The sequence below is a fragment of the Equus asinus genome, chromosome 3 (assembly GCF_041296235.1).
Source record: "Equus asinus isolate D_3611 breed Donkey chromosome 3, EquAss-T2T_v2, whole genome shotgun sequence".
NCBI lineage: Eukaryota > Metazoa > Chordata > Mammalia > Perissodactyla > Equidae > Equus > Equus asinus.
In genome coordinates this window covers 50,065,625-50,086,228 of record NC_091792.1, presented here as the reverse complement: position 1 = coordinate 50,086,228, position 20,604 = coordinate 50,065,625, and the positions used below count along the sequence as shown (strand labels likewise).

At 38.0% G+C, this 20,604-nt stretch overlaps 1 protein-coding gene across 12 annotated transcripts in view; it reads left to right on the top strand.

Annotated features, from left to right (window-relative positions):
• Positions 1-20,604, top strand: part of MARCHF1 (membrane associated ring-CH-type finger 1) — a 768,319-nt gene that overhangs the window by 208,019 nt on the left and 539,696 nt on the right. The window contains exon 1 of one of the 12 annotated variants that reach the window (XM_070505019.1): positions 5,037-5,219. The exons of 9 other annotated variants lie outside the window; for them this stretch is intronic. The gene's annotated coding sequence lies outside the window, so the exon portion shown is untranslated. Of the gene's footprint in view, positions 1-5,036; positions 5,220-20,604 lie in introns of those variants that run through there. 2 more of the 12 variants (XM_070505011.1, XM_070505014.1) reach the window with 2 other exon arrangements.

The window sequence follows — 20,604 nt, the reverse complement described above, 5'->3', positions numbered from 1 at the left end:
GTGGGACAGGAACAAGGACTGTTTATTGTCAGAAGGAGTGTGTATTAGTGTGTATTGTTTTGTAATGAATTGTCAAATATTTGGCAGTTGAAAACAGCATTCCTTTTTTGTCTCAGTTTCTGTAGGACAAAAGTCCAGGCATGGCTTAGTTGACTTTTCTCCTGAGGGTCTCACAAGGCTTAAATCAAGGTGTCAGCCAGCCTACATTCTCATCCAGAGGCTTGACTAAAGAGAGATCCTTTTTGAAGCTCCCTCCGGTTGTGGGCAAAATCCATTTCGTGGTTGCTTGCTTCTTCAAAGCCAGAACCAGAGGTAGAATCTCTGATACTTAGCGTCTATGACTTCTAGACCTTCTTTAAAGAAATCTATAACTCTTTAAAGGAGTCACCTGATTAGATCAGGCTCACCCAGGATAATCTTCCTTTTGATTAATTGATTAAGGACCTTAATTACATATGCAAAATCCCTTCCCCTTTGCTATATAATGTAATCTAATGAAGGCAGAGACATCCCAACTCTATGCCATATTCTTTTGGTTTGAAGGAGGTCAAGATTCTGCTCTCATGCAAGGGGAAGGGATTATAAAAGGGTGTGACTCATTGGGAGTCACCTTAGGGTATGTCTGCCTCAGACTGGAATGATGGATGGGGAGAAGTAGAATGAGATAACCTCAGATAGGAAGGTGTAACCTTACAAGTTTCAACCATTTAGACTAAGTCTATAATTTTTTCAAATAGCATCATACTACTTTTCCATCATAGCATTTTGTATCAGCATGTCCTTTACGCATATAGAGGTATGATTATTTGATTAACACTATTAATGCCTTTCTTCTGCCATAACTGTGAGCTCTGTGAAGGCTGTGCTTTTTGCTCCCATTCATCATCTTTTCCCAGACCTAACATAGTGCCTAACACATAGCCCTTGTTCAGTAAATATTCATTGAATGTACTAAATTATACTAGGGTTTTGGACTTTATTAGCATTAGAGGATCAGAGTTTTTGAAGCAAAAGAGTGACAGGGTCAGACTGTTGCTTTATACACCTTGAGTCCAGTCAAACTGTGAAGGATAGATTGAATGGAAGGGGTTGGCTGTAGCTAAGAGACTATTAGGCAAGCTAGGCCAACCTTGTTAACAAATACCAAGCTGCCGTGGATTAAACCAACAGAAGTGTATTGTTGCATTTTGTTGATTTGTTTGTGTGTGTGTGTGTGTGTTTTCCTACCAATATCTCAGGCCAATGAGGAGCAGCAGGGGTTTCTGTTCCCTGCGGTGACTTAGGGACTCAAAGTCTTTCAGGTATTGGTTTCACGTACACAAACACATATGTACAACCACATATGGGCAAACACACCCGCAAACAGGCGTGCACATACTCTGAAGCCTGGGCTTAAGAGTTAACTGCTGGAGCCTCTGAAGGCAGTCAGTACACCAAGGAAGAAAATCCTTACACGGGTGATTACATGGAAGAGTTTGTGAGCCTAAACCAGGATGGTCCATGTCCCTTCCTTCCATATCCTTTTGCCTGGAACTCAGCCATATGACAACCTAACTGAAAGGGAATCTGGGAAATGTGTCCTAGCTGTGTGGCCAAGAGAAAAAAGCAACTGAACTGGTGAATAACTGGCCAGTCTCTGCCATAGTTGGTTTTTATGGTCACCAAAGATCTATTTTCCTTTTTTCTCCCACACGTAGAATACTTTTACCCACTTCACAAGAAATACAACCTCAGATCCCATCCCGTTACAGCAACAGTTCAAAATCTAGTCTCTCTGAGTAATATGCAGTTGTTCTTATTTGCTACAGATGTGATTATTGGTGTTATGGTGGATTACTAACCAAAATAAAAATACAAGTTATCTCCTTCTCATTTCCTCCCCTCTAACCCCCACCCACCTTCCCCCTGCTAATATGCAATGGTGGGCAAGACAGAATAACATCAATAAAATGTCCCACTCAGAAAATGCAAGAATGGGAGGCACACAGCAGTCATAACGGTGAAATCTTCCTAGGCAGGCATTAGGTAGATTCTCTACCCTGGAGGTGGGGAAAACTAGATCCTGATTCTACTTTCTAAGAGAAATTCCTTTATCCAGTTTTTCTCTGTGGACTCTGTCTCTTTCCCTAGGAGGACATTCCCTGTCAGTTATCCTTGTTGGCCATATCCGAACTGGATGTAGGGGAGAATACTCAGTCTTCACAGTCTACTTGTTGCCAGAGCAAGCTTGTGGTCCTGGAAGTTGTTTTATAACTCAAAACTGAGAGGCTCTTTTATTCTGAGTTCGCTCTTTTTTTGGCATATGATCCCCTTAAAGCTTGGTAGTAAGTTATAGACAATTACATGCGCCAGTATTTTCTTAGACATACTTCTACAAGTCTGATTTATTTCTTTGCCCTTGTGTGTCTCTCTCAACTTAAAGGAGGCTGTTTTGAGGTCACAATAGATGGAAAGGCTACACTTGACGTTTGACACATTGTATCTTCTGGTTCAAAAGAAGTTTGCTGGGCATTTCTTGCTCACAGTCTTTTAAAATTGTGTCTCATACTTTGAGGGTCTAGAAGCAAATGGATTTTCCAATCTTAAATGCTCCAAATTTATGAGTTTTTTTCAACCTGCACGCTATTTTATTTTCAGCCTGTGCATTGGCCAGGTCATTGCTGAGCTCATTTGTTTTTAATATCTTGCCAAAGATAGTCAATGGAAGTCAAATGCACGATATTATAATTCTTTCCAACGAATGCCCCCAAAACTCCAGATTCATTAGCATGTGTCTTTCCTTTCAAGTGATCTCAGGAGACAGTCAATAAATATTTTGCCATCATATAACTGGTTACCATCTTTTCAGTTTCGAATAACAGATTATCTTCTCCTGACAATTGACAATTAAATCAATGTTAGGTTTCTTTATTAAAGCTATACTCTCCTTCAAGTTACCAATTTCAGTACTAGTTATGATTTGTTCACTACTTTAAGTAGAAATTCAAAATTTCAGTCTCCTAACACACTGAAAGTTTGGTTCTTACATCATAGTCCAAAGCAGGTTGGCAAAGTGTGGGGGCGTGGCTCTGTCCATGAAATCACTTGAGTCTTAGGTTCCTTTCATCCAAAATTCCTTATCATCCACGGTCTTGTAGTTCTCTTCCTTTTTTTTTTTTTAAAGACTTTATTTTTTTTCCTTTTTCTCCCCAAAGCCCCCGGTACATAGTTGTATATTCTTAGTTGTGGGTCCTTCCAGTTGTGGCATGTGGGACGCCACCCCAGCATGGCTCCATGAGCGGTGCCATGTCCGCGTCCAGGATTCGAACCAATGAAACACTGGGCCACCTGCAGCGGAGCGCGCGAACTTAACCACTCGGCCACGGGGCTGGCCCCTTGAAGTTCTCTTCTGATTCCTCTCGGTCTGACCAGAAGACAACAGGAAAGAACGAATGTGTAAGATTTTGTAGGCGATTTTATAGCCCAAGTAATATGTGTCATGGAACAGGTGGTATAGATCACTTCTACTCAAATTCTATTGGTCCAACACTGTCACAAGGCCACATCTGACTGTAAGGGAATCCAGAAAAGGATGTCTAGCCATGTGCTCAGGAGAATATGGGAAATGGTTTTGTAAGCATTTAGCCAGTCTCTGCCATTCCATTGGAAAGCTATGGTAATAGACTAAGCAAGATAGGACAAAGACCTAAAGTAAGCACTGAAAATAGCAAAGAAGTGATTTATTTGTTTATTTATTCATTCAGCAAACGTGTACTAAATATCAACTCTGAGCCAGGTAATGTGCTTAGGACCTGGAGAGTCCTGCATGGCAAACTTCATAGACAGCCCAAGTCACTGCCCTCGTGGATCTTACACGACAGTGAAGTTTAAAAGGCATCTTGGTGGTTTTATTCTGTCCTGTATATAAGCATGTCACATTTAAGTAATTTTATAGGGTGTAAGCTTATCCTTAGTATTATTAAAAAGCATGCAATTTATGGTATTTATTTATCTATTTGATTTTGCCGAACACTCTTCTGGGTACAAGGAATGGAGAGTAACCTAAAGCAGTAGATGTCTTTACCCTTCTGTACCTATATAACTAACATATGTTCCCAAAGAGGAGACTAATAAAAGTAGCTTGGTGTCCAGATCATACTGAGGAGAGGTGCTTGGTATAGTCAGTGTTACACGTTCTCATTGGAGGGGGAATGATTCTTAGAGCAGAAATACTCATGAAGACGATGTCATTTAACCTAGGCCTTGAAGAAGAGGGAAGAATAGAGGGATGTGGGCTGAAGAAGACATTCCTGGTAGAGGATGACTGGGAACAAATGTAGGAAAAGGAATAGCAGCTGTGGAAACAGGCCAGTTTGGCTGGAGAGAGGCTGCTTGTGGAACAGTTGGATGAGAGAATTTTAGATTTAGAGCTTTCTTTCACGCTTTATATCCATATATTTCATTTATATTTCTTTATTAGAGGAAAGTACAAAATACGTGGGCATCATTATTTTTTAGTGAATTGGTTGTCATCAAAATTGCATTTGTTGTCCTCAGCCGCAAAGTGCAGCACTCATTCGAGTAGCTGTTGAAATAGAGTAGGAACAGAGTCTTTTTTAGCCAATTAAAACGTTATCTTATTTCTAAGCATGCCACTGATTAAACCTCAGTTTTAAAGACCACAACTTGTCATTTCTTTTGGGTTTTGAATATGGTACCAGGGGCATATACTCTCCCGGTATTCTGCTGATGAATTTAGTCGAGTGAATGTCGGAACAACTGCTAAGAATAGGAATGACTGCCACATGCCTCTGAAGAATCATTAAAAAAAAGTATTGAAAAACCTAATAGACTTAATATTGAAGTTATATATTTTTTCATGTTTGTTATGGGTTGAATTGTGTCCCCTCCAAAAAAGATATGTTGCAATTCTAACTCACAGTAACCCAGAATGTGACCTTATTGGGAAACAGTTTCGTGGCAGATGTAATTAGTTAAGATGAGGTCATAGTGGAGTAGGGCGGACTTGTGTTGTTATAAGAAGGCCATGTGAGGACACAAACAAGCATGGAGAACATCATGTGAAGACAAAGGAAGAGCTGGTGTTACACAGGTACAAGCCAAAGAATGCTAATGATTGCTGACAGCCCAGAGACTAGGAGGAGGCAAGGAAGGAGTCCCCCCCATGTTCCAGAGAGAGCAGGGCCTGCTGACACCTTGATTTCAGGCTTTGCAAGACAGTAAGTTTTTGTTCTCTTAAGCTACCCAGTTTGTGGTATTTTGTTGTTGCTGCCTTAGGAAACTAATACAACGTGCAGTGGAATGGATCAGATGGACAGAGCCGTTTTCGACAGAGCAGTTAGCATTGTTTTTATAAACTGTGATGCTTCCTTTAATTCTTGAGGAAAATACTTTGTTTTATCCTGAATAATGTTATGCCCAGAAGTTGTCTTTTAAAAATATTAATATAATTATTTTGATATCAATTTAACAAACTACTGTTTACCAGTGCTTTTTTTAAGAGTTTATTCTTTTATAATTATTATTATCATTTTTGTGAGGAAGATTCTCGCTGAGCTAACATCCACTGCCAAACCTCCTCCCATTTTGCTTGAGGAAGATTAGCCCTGAGCTAACATCTGTGCCAGTCTTCCTCTACTTTGTGTGTGGGACACCTCCACAGCATGGCTGATGAGTGAAGTAGGTCCACACCGGGATTCAAACCCACGAACCCCGAGCCACCGAAGCGGAACGTGTGGAACTTTATCTACTGGGCCGTGGGACTGGCCCCTCCACTGCTGTTTTCGATGGTTCTCCAGAAGCATGTTTCAGTCATTCCTATTAGTATTTTTAGTATTATTTTAATTTTAGATTTGGTGAAAACAAATTAATATGTAAATATATAATATCACATGTAAATATATCCCATAATATCATTTTACTTATGTGCATTTCTTAGAATTATATTCTGGTTCTGAAGATTTTCCATGTATGGAAAAATGAATAGAATTATGTGTGGGTATAAATCAGGGAAATAAAAAGCAAATTATAGGGATCAGAGAGGCAGCAAAATCAGAGGAAAACACCTTAAACTAAAAGGCAAAATAATTGACTTTTAGTTGTGGCATTGCTATTTAGATGCAGTCTGTCCTTAAATCATTTAATCTCTGGACAAACCTCACTGATTTCCCTGTAAAACTGGTGTAATGCTGATATGCTCTCAAGATCAAATAAGAGACCTCACCCCTCACTCATATAGTTCTTGGTAAATCACAAGGGCTCAGAATGGACCTGTTAACAGATGTGTAGACAGTAGGCTGGGGGACTACTGAATTAGGAAGGGATGTATGTGGCATTCTCAGCCTCCTATAAAATAACAAGAATTTGAGTTTCTTTTCCCCATTTCTCTACCAACACTACTCTTCCTCTATTTTTCTATTGAAGCCAGATCTAATTGTATTTAATCACTTCAACAGTAGTTTTTGACTATGTACCAGATAGTTTTTTAATGGACACTGAATATCTAAACACAAATATGAAACTGTCATTGTCTTCAAGAACTTAAATGAAGGTTTGGTGTGAAATTCATTTGGAATTCTTGTTAAAAATTTAGAATTCGAAGCTTTATCTAGAAATTTAAGTTCGGTAGGGTTGCAGTAGGACCCAGATTCTGTGTCTTAACAGGGACCGTAGGTAATTCTGGAGCGAGTTGTCTACAAGCCACTTTTGAGAAAACCTCTGGTCTTAATGATCAAAAACTGATTGAAACAGTCCATTAAGTCTTTTGCTGGTTCTTTATTGCTTAAATGGACACTTCCCCCCAAAATCATGATTTATTACCACTAATATATGTTACTTTGAATGACACCGAAGGATGGAAATTCTTTTGAAGAGAAAGTAAGATGAAGAGAAAGGTATTATAGACACTAAGATTTGTTTTACATGAAGAAACCCTTTCAATAGAAATGCTTAAGTCCACAGCTTAAACAAGAACTGTTAAGTGTGTAGGGAACAGATGTTAGAGAATATATATTTTGCTGCGTGAAAATCTTTCTTTCAAATTGAAAAAATTAAGTATTACTACATCTTCAGTAGGAGTAGTGGAATTTTAATGAATTACCAGAGTTCTTGAAATGAATAATGTTAATTCTATAAAAATCATGAAATGCACTTCTTTAGTTTTAGAAAAAGTTGGTGTTGGTTATTTATAATGAGCAGGTATGAGATTTCAGGTAGGGACAACAGAATATGGTGAACTTGGAAAAGACCTGGGCTCAAATTTAGGGGTCATGAAGTTAATCTTACTGTGTCACTAACTACCTGAATGAGATCATGAAGAACTTTAACATGCCTAGACTGCCATTTCTACCTCTGTAAAATGAGGAACAGAGGCTAAATAAGCTTTAAATTTTGTTCCATTTCTAAAAGATGTAATTGTACATCTGTGATTTTTAAGGTATCTATTAGCAAATTTCACCGCATGACTGGAAATTTATTCCTTTTCTTTAAATTGGCCTAGTGACAAGACATTTTTCATATTTAAATAGCTATTTTTGAATTTTATTATTGCTGATATTTACTCCGTAAAACATGCAAAAGTACATGTAAAGCATTATACTGTTTTTTAAAGCGTATTCATTTACAACAAATTTCACATGCATAACCCACGATGTATGAAATAGATCCAACTCACATTTGTGTTAGCTCTTGAGTGGCACAAAACACAATATAGAACAGGTAAAGAGAATAATCACACTTCTCTGGGCTTTTATAGTTTACAAAGCAATTTCTGAAAGGATCATCTCACTTAAGGTGAATTTAGTATTTCAAAGAAAAGGCATGAATAGGTTCATGTATTTTATATATTGTTGTATATATATATATATCATACATGTAGTTTTATCTGATTTTTGTAATAGTACATGTATTTAAGAAGTCTAAATCAAGACTTTAAAAATAAAATTATATTTTAAATGCACAAGAAGAGGAGGCTATTTAAAATAATCTGTGATGGGTTTTTCTTTTAGTTTCAGTGATTTGTATAATGTATATTCTGAAAGTCAGCATGCTTCGTTTATGGAGAGCCCTACTGCATAAAAGTCCCGTTTATTCATAAGTGCTGATCTGTAAAAAGTCAAGCCATTCTTCCTTAAAGTTGATAGAATTGTTTCTTTACATGTAGACATGCTTTCTTTATTAAAAGAAGCATCATATCTGTATTGTATCTACACACAGGTGATATTGTATAAATAATAGTGTTTGGCTATTTTTCAACATTTTCAAACTTTCAATTTAACATTTCACGCTTATAAAGTTTTATTTTATCTCACTGGTTCTTTATCCCTGCCCGTCACCCCCGAGAGTACTTGAGGTAAAGTTATTTCTTCTATAAACTGCTTTGGAAAGTTTTCTTTTAGGTTAAATGGATAGGAGTAGCTACTAAGTAGATAAGCAGAGAATAGGTATATTACAAATTAACCGTTTCATTTTGTAAGTCTAAGATGGTTCCAACTATTGCTTTGACGGTTAATACATATTTGGGTATTTTTCTGTATGTCTAATCTAATCATTATTTTTGCCTAAAGTACTAGTTTATATATACTTTCTCAAATTCTCTGGAACGATGGGGGAGATTCTAAAACATAAATGAAAAACTAAACTATTTTTAAAAAATTCACAAATAATTTTGGTAGCATCTTGGCTAAAGTAATCTCCTCTAAGTCACTCTGGTTCCCATTGTTTTATTTTGCTTTTACTACTTATCACCACCTGAAATTATAATTTACTATGTATGTCTCTTTGTAAGTGCCTGTTTATTTTTTCTTCCTGTCTTCCCCACATTCCCACTAGAATATAAAAGCTCCATAAAGGCAAGGATTTTTGTCATTCTTATTCATCATTGCAACCGCAGGACTTAATGAATGAATGGATGGATATGGTGAGAACTGTATTTGCTAACTTCCACTCAGCCAAAACGTTCTCAGTACGGTTGTGAAGAGCAAGAGCCAATACAACCTGAAGATTTGGGAAGGTCAAGAAAGTTGCAATTTTATAAACGAGTGAAGTCAAAATTTAATGTGAATAGTAATTAGGGAATTACGGATGTTGACAAATAAAACTTGGAGTGACTTAGAAAGAAGTACTTTCAGTTTTAGTTTTCTATTTTAGTTGAAAGCACAAAATGAAATAATCTGAAAAAACATTCCAGCCAGCACTCAGTGCATTCTTTTCTTGGAGCAGATTCCAGTGGAAGAGAGGAGGCCTATTCTCGCTATTTGGACTAACCCTTATGGGAGATGATGGAGCTGCTTTCAGTCAACTTGCACGAGCATAGCAAAATTCAGAAATTGAGATAAGGAACCTCTGAGTCCCAATTGCACTCAATTCTTTTGAGCACAATTTCTTCTGTCTGAGGCAAGTGAGAGAATCTTACTTCTGCCAAAGGCAAAAGACTGTTGTTCAACCTAGAAAGCTGATTCTAGTCTCAGACTTTTCACCCGCGAAATTTCATATGTAAGAATAAAGCTCTGCCCAAGAACGAAAGATGTCAACTTTGTCACCACCAACTCAAAACCCAAATGGAGAAATTTCTGTAGTAATTTTATCCTTGGAGCTGTCTTCGCTTTCCTGTTCATCATTATCTTAGTTTTGTACTGCTGCTGTAACAAATTATGGCAAACTTACTGACTTAAAACACCTCACATTTATTTTTGTACAGTTCTGGAGGTCAGAGATCCAGAATGGGTCTCACTGGGCTGAAATTGAATGTCAGCAGTGGATTCCTTCTGAGGGCGTTAGGAGAGAATTTGTTTTTCTTGCTTTGTTCAGCTTCTAAAGGCCACCCACGTTCCTTGGTTTGTGGCCCCCTTCTATCTTCAAATCCAGCAATGGTTGATAGTCTTTCTCATCTCACATCATTCTGACACTAGCACTTGTGCCTCTCTCCTCCCATTTAAGGTCCCTGGTGATTACACTGGGACCGCCCAGATGATCCAGAATAAGGTTAGCTGGTTAACAACCACAATTTAGCCTGCCACCTTATGTCTCCTTTGCCATATGACATAACATATTTATAGATTCTGGGGATTAGGACACAGACATCTGTGGGAGACGATCAGATCATTCTGTCTACTAGATTATGTATTTTCTTTATGAAGATTTAGGCTTTCCCCAAGATGAATATGTCTCTAGAAAGGGGACAATTCTACTTTCATATCTGGTTAGAATGGCCTAAATCTGGGATAGAAAAGGTTGCTGGAGTAGAGTGAAGTCAGAAATGTCATGGTGGCAACTTATTTTTTCCAATTAGACTTCTCTGCTCTTTAGAAGAAATGCCTGTTCTCTGTATGAAGACAGCAATCACATTCCTTGTTATATGTAACTACCTATTTGCAGACTCAGGTCTCAAATAGGACTTTCTTTTTTTTGAGAAAGATCAGCCCTGAGCTAACATCTGCTGCCAAGTCTCCTCTTTTTGCTGAGGAAGACTGGCCCTGAGCTAACATCTGTGCCCATCTTCCTCTACTTTATATGTGTGACGCCTGCCACAGCATGGCTTGCCAAGTGGTGCATATGTCCGTGCCCAGGATTCGAACTGGCGAACCCCAGGCCACCAAATTGGAATGTGTGAACGTAACTGCTGTGCCACCGGGTTGGCCCCTCAAATAGGACTTTTTATGCAATGTTTTTTGTTTTTTCGGTACACTCATTGTACTTAACAGGAACTTGTGAACCCTGGGAAAGACTTGAAACCAGTGCTCTGTGTTAGCAAAGAATACAACACTCCAGTCATTCTCAAAGTTTTTAGAAAGTAAAGTTAATAACAAGTCATTTAAAATCATTATTATCAGTCCAGGTGAAATTTAATAATGAGAGTCATATGCTTGACCTCTCTGACAGATTCTAAATAAGAATTAATCTCTGTGATTAACTTGCAATGGAATTTCACGTTCTAAATATGTGCAGGTAAGACCAACAGTTGCTTATTTTTTTTAGTGTTTTTGGCAGTAACCGTTCCATCACATTGTTTTATGAGGCAATAATACAGTGTCTAAACAGAAAAACCCTGGGCACAAATAATTTATCCTATTGAATAACGAAGAGATTTCCATCAATAAATCAGGAAATCAGATTATTTTTCATGCAGGCCAGGCCCAAGTGAGACACTCATAACTACAATAAAAGCCATGATTAATGATATTTGGATGTCAGAAGTCTGAAAATTTGACATAAATTTATTAAATATCCAGAAATTCATAAGATAATTCACACTTCAAACAAGCAGTCTGAATGTCTTTACATTATTCATCCAACACCTACTACACCGGAGAAGCTTCTGATTTATCAGGTATCTCCAAAACTATGTGAATTCGTGGTATTCTTGAACAAAAATATGAATTTTTACTACTGACTTAAATCTAAAAGTAGTTGTTTTTACTGAAAAAGTCCTTGAAGCTGTTGCTAAGGAATCAGCCTTGGAAAACAAGGGCAAAATATCATCAAAATCTCTTGCCTAAAAAGGAGAAAAGCCCTGAAAAGCAGCCATTTCTCAGGGAAGCTTATATGTAGTGATAAACTTTTCCAAACCTGCCCCATCCTCTAGTTGTTGTGCCATAAAAATATCTTTCTACACTATTCTGTGAATTGTATATTCCAGGTTCTGATACTTCCTGAGATGGCATATGTTGGATTTAATAAAAATTCACTTTTCAAATGCAAAGAGCTCAGAGAGGGTCTGGAGTCCATAGGACACACTAAACATGTCCTATGCATGATCCTTGCCTACAGGAAATGAAATATCTTGTTAGGATATAAGACTCAGATATATGTGAGACCTTTACATTAGCGTCTTTGTCCATGTTAATTGTTATGGATGGTCAGTAGGAAGAAAAGGCAACATTAGCTTGAATCTTCAAAATTACTTATAGAAGTTAATCTTTTCTTTTAAAAAAGAATTCACAATGCACAGTGCTCAGCTAGCCAGAATTTTCTAAAGGACTTGAAACATATTTAACAAGAGTCAGCTTGGTTAATTGCACTTGTTTTTTTGTTTTGTTTCTTCTTTTTTTTGAGGAAGATTGGCCCTGAGCTAACATCTGTTGTCAATCTTCCTCTTTTTTCCTTTTTTTTCCTCCCCAAAGCCCCAGTACATAGTTGTATATTCTAGGTGTAAGTCCTTCTAGTTCTTCTCTGTGGGATGCCGCCACAGCATGGCTTGATGAGCCGTGTGTAGGTTGGTGCCTAGGATCCGAACTGGTGAGCCCTGGGTTGCCAAAGTGGAGCACTTGAACTTAACCACTATGCCCCTGGGCCAGCCTCCTGCATTTTTGTTAAAATAATTTTTCTTTCTATTTGAGAACCTTCATGGAATTCTATAGAAACCCCAGCTTCAGGCAATGGCTTACATAGAAGCAACATAGAAGTGACTCTGCTCACTCAAAGATTTTACAGACTAAAAATTTGTTGAGAAAGTTAAGTATGAACAATGAAACTAGGAGAGAGATAAAGAAATGGTAGAATGAGGTAGTGATTAATTGAGGAGAAGATGACTGTCCATCATTGGCAGTAATAGATTACTTAACCAGGATCTATGGAGTATGGCGTTTCCCTGAAGTGTCAGGATTATCTGCTGTCATTAGTCAAAGTAGTCTTTATTTTCACACTGACTCATTTTGGAATTATATTCAAGAATTTAGCAAAATCCAGTGGACTGACATCATGTCAACATCCCCTACTGGTAGTTATAGCTCCAGTATCTTTTGGTTCTCTGGTAAATAGATTGTCCTCGTTAGATACTTGTGTGTTTTCTTTACCCCTGGGTTCAGGATATCACAACTGGGTAGCTATTACTATAAAGTATTTTTGGTCATAAGAAATGAAAAGAACCAGTATTAATTCTCGGAGCATGATATTTTCTAATATCTCAATTGAATTTGATTATTAAAAAAACTAAATATGATTGTGTTAATTTTGCTTCATTAAATTTTTATCACATTTGAATATTCTGTAGGTTATTCTTTTCTATATTTACCTAAAATCCAGAATGAGTTTTTAAATTTAGTTTGCACAAATTTGAGTAATTGCATGGGACGATGAGAGTTTTCTATAAAGTCGCTTTAAACACTTATTCCTGTACCCTTTGACAGGATCTGTGAAGAATTTGCTTTTACCTTGTTGCCATCTTACGTAAAGTGTTCACATTGCCAGTTCAAATGATGAACTCTGTATTGAAAGTACTAGTGTACTTTTTTTTTTTTTAAATTACAAGAGCCAGCCTTGCTGTGAAGTACATTGCCTGGAGACAGGACAAAAGATAGATGAAGGAAGAACGAGGGGTGTGATTTGGTGTGGTAAGGTGCAGACTCGTTAAACTTAATCGAGTTGGTTAGGGGGAGGGCATGGTTCTGTAGATAAGTTTCTTTGGACGGCTTTTCTTTGTAAGTAGCTGCCACTGAGAGAGCTAAAATGAAACTTGCTATGGTTGTTTTCTAGATGAAGCAGATAAAAGTTAACACTGGTTGATCACATAGAGAAGGAGCCAATAGCTGTTTCAGAGACAAATTGCAGATCTTAAAATAGTGCTAGACAGGAAAAGATTCTAGAAGCTTCATCCTTAGAGAAGGCTGGTAGTGGGGCATATTTGCCAAAGGAAAGACCAGGAAGCCATTGTTGCCTGCTGCTACCACCAAGGGAGCAGTTGGTGATGTTTCCCTCGCTTTCCCTTTACGCTTAAAGGTAAACTCATCAAGAAAATCACTACGTGAAGCCAATTTCAGAAGCTTCTGTTGAGAGTAATAGTGTCAGGTTATAGGGGCCTGTTACTCAAAGGACCCCTAGACACTGAGGGTAGCAAATAGATTTTGATTCTTCTGCTAAACTTGATGAATTGTCAGAGACTGCCTGGAGCACAGTCTTGACAAAGTTTAGGAAATGACGTTCAGGTTTGTTGAGTAAGGATGCTATAATAAGAGATATCCTTTATGGATGAGAGTGAGGGATATAGGTGTAGTTGAGCCACTCTTAACTAGAGTTCAGCAAATAAATATATCTATATCCTTATCCCCTAGGGGTATATTTTATATTGATATAGATGGAGAAATGTTGGTGCTATTAGAAGTCCAAAAGATAAATGGTGTAATTCAGAAACGGAGATGTTGATATGCTAACTGGCCCTTAGATTCATGATGTGGGGGCCTGGAATTGGTCACCCCAAGATATATCTCTTTGGCATGATGATTATTTGTGGCTTGTTACTTTGCAGACAGGAAAGGAACTGAAAAGTAGAATTTACTTACCCTTTGTAAGAGACATTTACAGTGTAAAGGAACTCTCCATCTGTAAAGATATCTCCCTCTACCAGGAAGAAGAGGGGATGAACTTGTCTCTAGAAACTTTTAATCAATGGAGAAGACAAGGACTTAAATCTGCATTTGTTTATTGTGCTTGTCTGGTAACCTCCTGTAACTGACTCCCCCCACCCCCAACATCCTCCTTTGTCTTTAGCTGGATGTGATGTTTGGGCTGGTGGTTTCGGCCTTTGGGCGGGTTGCTCGGCTTGCCTGGGCCTCTCCCATGTGTGCATTGACGGGTAAAGATGGCAAGCAGTGGGATTTGTTGGAGTACGTGAGGAAGCCATTTGGTGTAAACCTAATTCGGCCTGACCTTGTCTTTCCAAAAGGGCCTGACTGTGGCCATTGAGCACGCATTGTATATCTGCTTTAAAACATTTACTATGGCAAGAACAAAGGCCCTTGAGATAAAGGTGCAACTTCCCTCCCCCTCCCAACATCAGCATTTCCTTAAGGATTAAGCATCTTTCCTTAGGCTAGGAACTGATTGCTGCGCTCACCTGTGACCACCCAGCTTGAGACAATAGACTTGACTCTTGCTAAGCCCTCCAAAAGAGCAGACCCGCTACCTGCTGTGTCCATCAAGAGCTGTGCCGACAGGGCAATCTTGTGACTATTGTGGGAGGGACATTTCAATCATATGTGAAACACCCTGTTTGGGGTTATATAACCACTCTGTGCACCCCACTTCTTCGGTGCCCTTTCTTCCTTCGTGAAGAAAGGCCCCGGGCCACGGTCCTCATAAAGCTTTGTTTACTTTTCTCCTGCTATTCTGTCTCATGTGAATTTAATTCATTCTCTGGCCAGACGAACCCAGAGAAGGTAGAGGAAATGTCTTCCTCCCCTACAATGACATAGGTTATACTTGAGTACACAGGATAATTAACATGCCTCTGGAATTGGTGGCAGGGGGAGAAAGATGAAGTGAGGTATGTCATCTTGTGTCCAGAAATTCCAGTGGGTCTAAATCTAATTTAGTATCTCCTTATTTTCCTAAAGGTTAATATAGTCCATGATATATATTGTAATATTATTTTTTAGCACTTACAATAGCCATTAAATACACATGCTTGTGTATAGTGTTTTTTAAATTTTAATTCTCTAGCATTGGTTTTTTCATTCTGCTTAAAGCATCTTTGAATTTTCGAGTAAAGGCATTCTCCACTCCTGCTCTGATTAGCCACCCTCACAGCAAGGATCAACAGCTCCTCCTTTCAGGTCTGTTTTTCTCTTATATAAATACTACAGGTCATTTCTGTCACTCCAGCACTTCCACTTTACTCTCCCAGCCCCTTGATGACAGGAGAAGGTAGACATCGTGTTACACATCCCTTCTCATCTTTTTGGCTTTAGGTAGCTCAGCTGCAGCTAACCAGTGTTTGAAGTTTTATGGAGGGGAAGTCACTACCTGTCATAATGTCACCATTTCTTACATGAAAAGGACAGGGTTAATGAATATGAGATTTTGGAAAACTTTTAAAGATCAAGGTTTTCTACTTAAGCTTGGGCACAGAAAGATTGATAATGCCTTTTCTGAGGTCCTTTTCCAGTTCTCTTGAAGATATGTTAAAATGTTAACAGCATTTCCTCTTGCACATGGCATTCGTGTGTGTTTATGGTTGCATATTATCAGGTTCTCTGAGACTTTCTGTTTGTTATTAATTGGCTAAGTCTGCTAATTTTGTAGAAAATCATGTTCATCTTACCATGGAACTTCATACTTCCACAGAATTCTTAGATTTTCATTTATTCGGTCAGAGAAAGAAAGTGTGGCTCTACTACCCTTTCCACAGATGAAGAGTTTAGTTTCAGAAAAGCCCAGAAGGAGTTCTAGTAAGATAAGTGAGAATAACATTCTTACTTCTTTCTGTTATAATTTGTGTGATGGCTAAATCTATGCCATAGCAACCTAAAGCTCACAATACATTCATTTTTTAAAACAAGGTTGCCCAGCAATGATAGCCTTTGGTTCTCTACTTACCCACACAAGAATTTAGTCCCTCAGAAATGTTTTACTTATGCGGAGAGCCTCTCAGGGAAGGAGATGTCACTCATGTGCTCAGGAAGAGCCTCCAGATGAAGAGATGCTAGTGCCTTTCAGTCTCTAGCCCTGATGAGATCCAGGTAAGGCAAGGTGACTTGCCTTAAGTCAGTGACTATCTCCTGCTCTTACTGTTCACTGTCACCAATACTCTGCACTGCTCTGCTTATGCCACTTCATCTGAAGTGTGGACATGTCCATTTCTTTATTTAACCAAATACAAGGAGGGTACAACTTCAAATTTTTGGTAAGTCTATTCTAAAGGTTCAGGGACTACTAGAAAGAGAAATACAGTGCAATGATAACATGTAGCTACATAGAGTTGGTTCCCACAGAAAACATGTCTTCCACCTGCAGGGTCCATTTTAATTGTGCTTCTATACCTTTAGCTCCTGGCTGACCCCAATACGGCAAGTGCCCCAAACCCATTACTACCGCTATCCTCCAAGAATACCTACATGTCAAAGTCCAGGCTCTACTTCTGAGCAGTGACCCCAATGTTCAGAGTCAGGCCTTGCTCCCTTGCTTCTACTTCTGGTCTCAGGCTCTAACTCTTCTTTGGCTCACTGACACTTGAAACCCTTTATCTTTCCTATAAGAATGTCTTCTTGTATTATGTCCCTCACAGGACCATCACATCAGTACATTTCCCAAAATGTAGGTGGGCCAGTCTTAAGTAGCACCACGTATAGGTCATTAATTTTATAGTGTAGATTGGGTTTACCTAAGCCCAGACCATTTTCTTTTTAAAGTCTTTCTTTCAATAAATGTCGTTTTAAAGCTATGGGCTGAAGTTTTAGGGGCCTCAGCTTAGGTTGTTCAGAGAGTAACTTCTCAACAGACACACAGACACATACACACATATTGAACAAGCAGTAGTCAAATATTAAATTAATACAGAACTAAGAAGGACTTCTCCCAAAGAAGCATTCAGATGTTTCTGAATGTTTTGTTTCCTCCAGCAACAATGAGAGGTGACCCTCTTTATATTTAGATAATAAAGACCTTTCTCAAATTATTTTTACAGAACTAAAGAGATTCATTCCTCAGATCCCACCAAAAGTACAGCTCAAACTAGTTACGATTTTAAAATCTTGCTCCTCCCTAGGTCCTGCTCCTCAAGGTTAGCAACCAATCAACCAACGAAACAGAAAATTTAAAAATATCCTCTTATACATTTTTTGCTGTTGTCTATTAACCCAGTTGTTAATAGGTACGTAGCCTTTCCCCATCCCTTCAGCCAGAAATAATCTCTTCTTCCTTATTCATTCCATATGGCACTTTGACACTCTCTTGTGTCACTGGCTCTTTAATCCTTTGGGTACCACTGTCTTCATACTTTATTGTAAACTCTTGAGGACGTAGACAAAGTCATTTTTATTTATGTGACTCGCTCCACACCACTGTACCATCATTTTTGGTAAATAGATGTCTTTTTGTGTAACTGTTCTCTAAGAGTAAGAGTCTTATGTTATGGACTCTAACTCAATTTTTATGACTGCTTTAGAACAAATAGTAATAGACTCTTACAGCTCTTACATTTAACGGTCATGATCATTGACAGAGAGGTACTGAGGCAAGAGATTAGAGTCAGATGGGGAGCAGCTTCCTTCACTCCCTGCATGACAGTTTTCTCATCCATGAAATGAGGATGCTAATGGTACCTTCTTAATAGTGTATTGTAAGGACTATTTGGAGTTATTTCATGAAAAGCTTTTAGAACAGTGCCCGACACACATGCTTCATACTCAGGAAAGGTTAGCTATTGCTATTAACATAGCCTTGGCCATGTGAAAGAACAGTATCTCTTTAAGTCAGGCCAAAGGGGAAGAATTAAATATACAAAATATATACAGTATGTAGCCTGGACTTCTCTGTTAACAGCTTGTCATTTTGTTTAGTAAATGAGATTCAAATATTTTACAGTTTTGTGGTGTGTGCGCTCCTGAACTTAAGTAGCCCATTGACACAAGCTCAGCTTGTAGTTGGGGGTTCTATTTTCCAGGATTAAAAAAGATAATAATAAAGTTTACAATTACAGAAAGAAAAGAAAAACTAGGTCATATCAGAGATCAGCAAAAAAAGTAAACTAGATGAAAAAGAACTTAATATAATATAAAGAATATATAAGGAAATTTCTTATTTGGTCAAATAAGTCCTCTAATAAACGTAAAGACATCTCCAGTCCTCCCCACAATTCACTAGCTACTTGCTGTCACTGTAGCACTTTGACCCTAAGCAGTCCTCCTCGGCTTTGTCATTACTACAGTGAGAAACACCTGGAGGAAACTAGTAAGCAAGGAGTAAAGCAATAGCTGTAAATTTCAGAAATTACCACCAGGGGCAAGTGTGCTTTTCAGTCGTTTTCCTTGTGCTCACTTTACAACTTCCTCAAAACCATTCCGTAATAAATCCAACACTGTCAGTTCTTCTTACTAACCTATTTGAATTTGTATTTATTTAATTTGTAGCCTAATTAATTTGTATTTGTCGTTTGTATTTTTTTGTGGCCTAAATTTTATAAATTTGTAGCCTAAATTTTAGTTTGTATTTTTTTTTTTTTAATTTGTAGCCTAAAGATTTTTAGTTCAATCACAGCGAGGAAAAATATTCCCCAGAGATCTGGAAAAAGTACAAATGATTAGATACAAGAATGGAATGTACCCTTTCATCATTAATCATGTACTTTGTTAAATACAGTTCTCAAAATTAAGATATTAAATATTTCTTTTTTGTTGTGACATGTTTTGCTAGGAATACATATTTTGATATATTCTGAAAGAGAAAAAAGTGCTGTTATTTTTAGATATTGACCCAATGAACCTAATTCATAGCATTTGGTGAGAAACCTGAAACTTGCAACTTAATATTGTGAAAGCATGTTGCTAGCTGAATTTTCCTTGCTGCTATTAGAAAGTCACTCTGTTGAGTTGCGTGAAACATAGTACCATGTATTTTATCAGGTTTTTTCTATCATCTTCTATTATTACAATATCACAGAAAAATATTAACGTAATTATTTTATTCAGAATAGTTCTCCTTTTGACGTATTCTGGGGTTTCAGTCTAGTAAGTAACAAGATTGCCTATTAAGAAGAAGAAAAGTCTTAAGGGAAGTCCTGACAACTTTAAAGTTGGAAAATGGATGCCATTTTCAGTGTCAGAAAGTGGATGCCAATGGTAAAAATTATGATAATACTTAGGCAAATAATGAGAGCTGAGACGTTTGAATTGAATGGAAAGATAACACTAAAATCGTAATATTTTTGACTAAGGTAAAATTTGTCATACAGTTAAATCTCAAAATAAGGTTTCTAGTATCCTTAGTTATCAACACATAATTTAGACAATTAGTTCCTTTCGTTCCTTTGGGGGCCAACAAGCCTTTCACTGTTTTGTTTTGTTTTGTTTTTGGTGAGGAAGATTGGCCCTCAGCTAACATCTGTTGCCAATCTTCCTCTTTTTTGCTAGAGGAAGATTGTTGCTGAGCTGACAATCTGTGCCAGTCTTCCTCTATTTTTGTATGTGGGATACCGCCACAGCATGGCTTGATGAGTGGTATGTAGGTCTGCGCTTGGGATCTGAACCCGTGAACCCCAGGCCACCAAAGTGGAGTGCAAGAACTTAAGCACTACACCACTGGGCTGACCCCCAACAAGCCATTCATATAAGTCCTACTGTTAACTCTCTTTCCCAGAGATATCTCAGTGACTGGGGAGTGATGTATCAAAAGTTAGCATTCATGTTCCCAAGTTGTAGAATGACATACAGTAGTACCTACTTATTCATTGTTTCACTTTCTCTGGTTTCAGTTACCCAAGGCCAACCATGGTCTGAAAATATTAAATGGAAAATTCCAGAAATAATTCATAGTTTTAAATTGCACGCCTTTCTGTGTAGCATGATGAAATCTCTTGGCATCCCACTACATCCTGCCCTGGATGTGACTCATCCATTTGTCCAGCATATCCCTGCTGTATACACTACCCACTCATTAGTCACTTAGTAGCCGTCTTAGTTCTCAGATAGACTGTGGTCCAGTATTGCAGTGCTTGTGTTCAAGTGACCCTTATTTCACTTATTAATGGCTCCAAAGTGCAAGACTAGTGATGTTGGCAGTTAGGACATGCTAAAGAGAAGCTGTGAAGTGCTTCCTTTAAGTGAAAAGATGAAAGTTCTTGTCTTAATATGGAAGAAAAAAAATGAATGCTGAGGTTGCTAAGATCTATAGTAACTT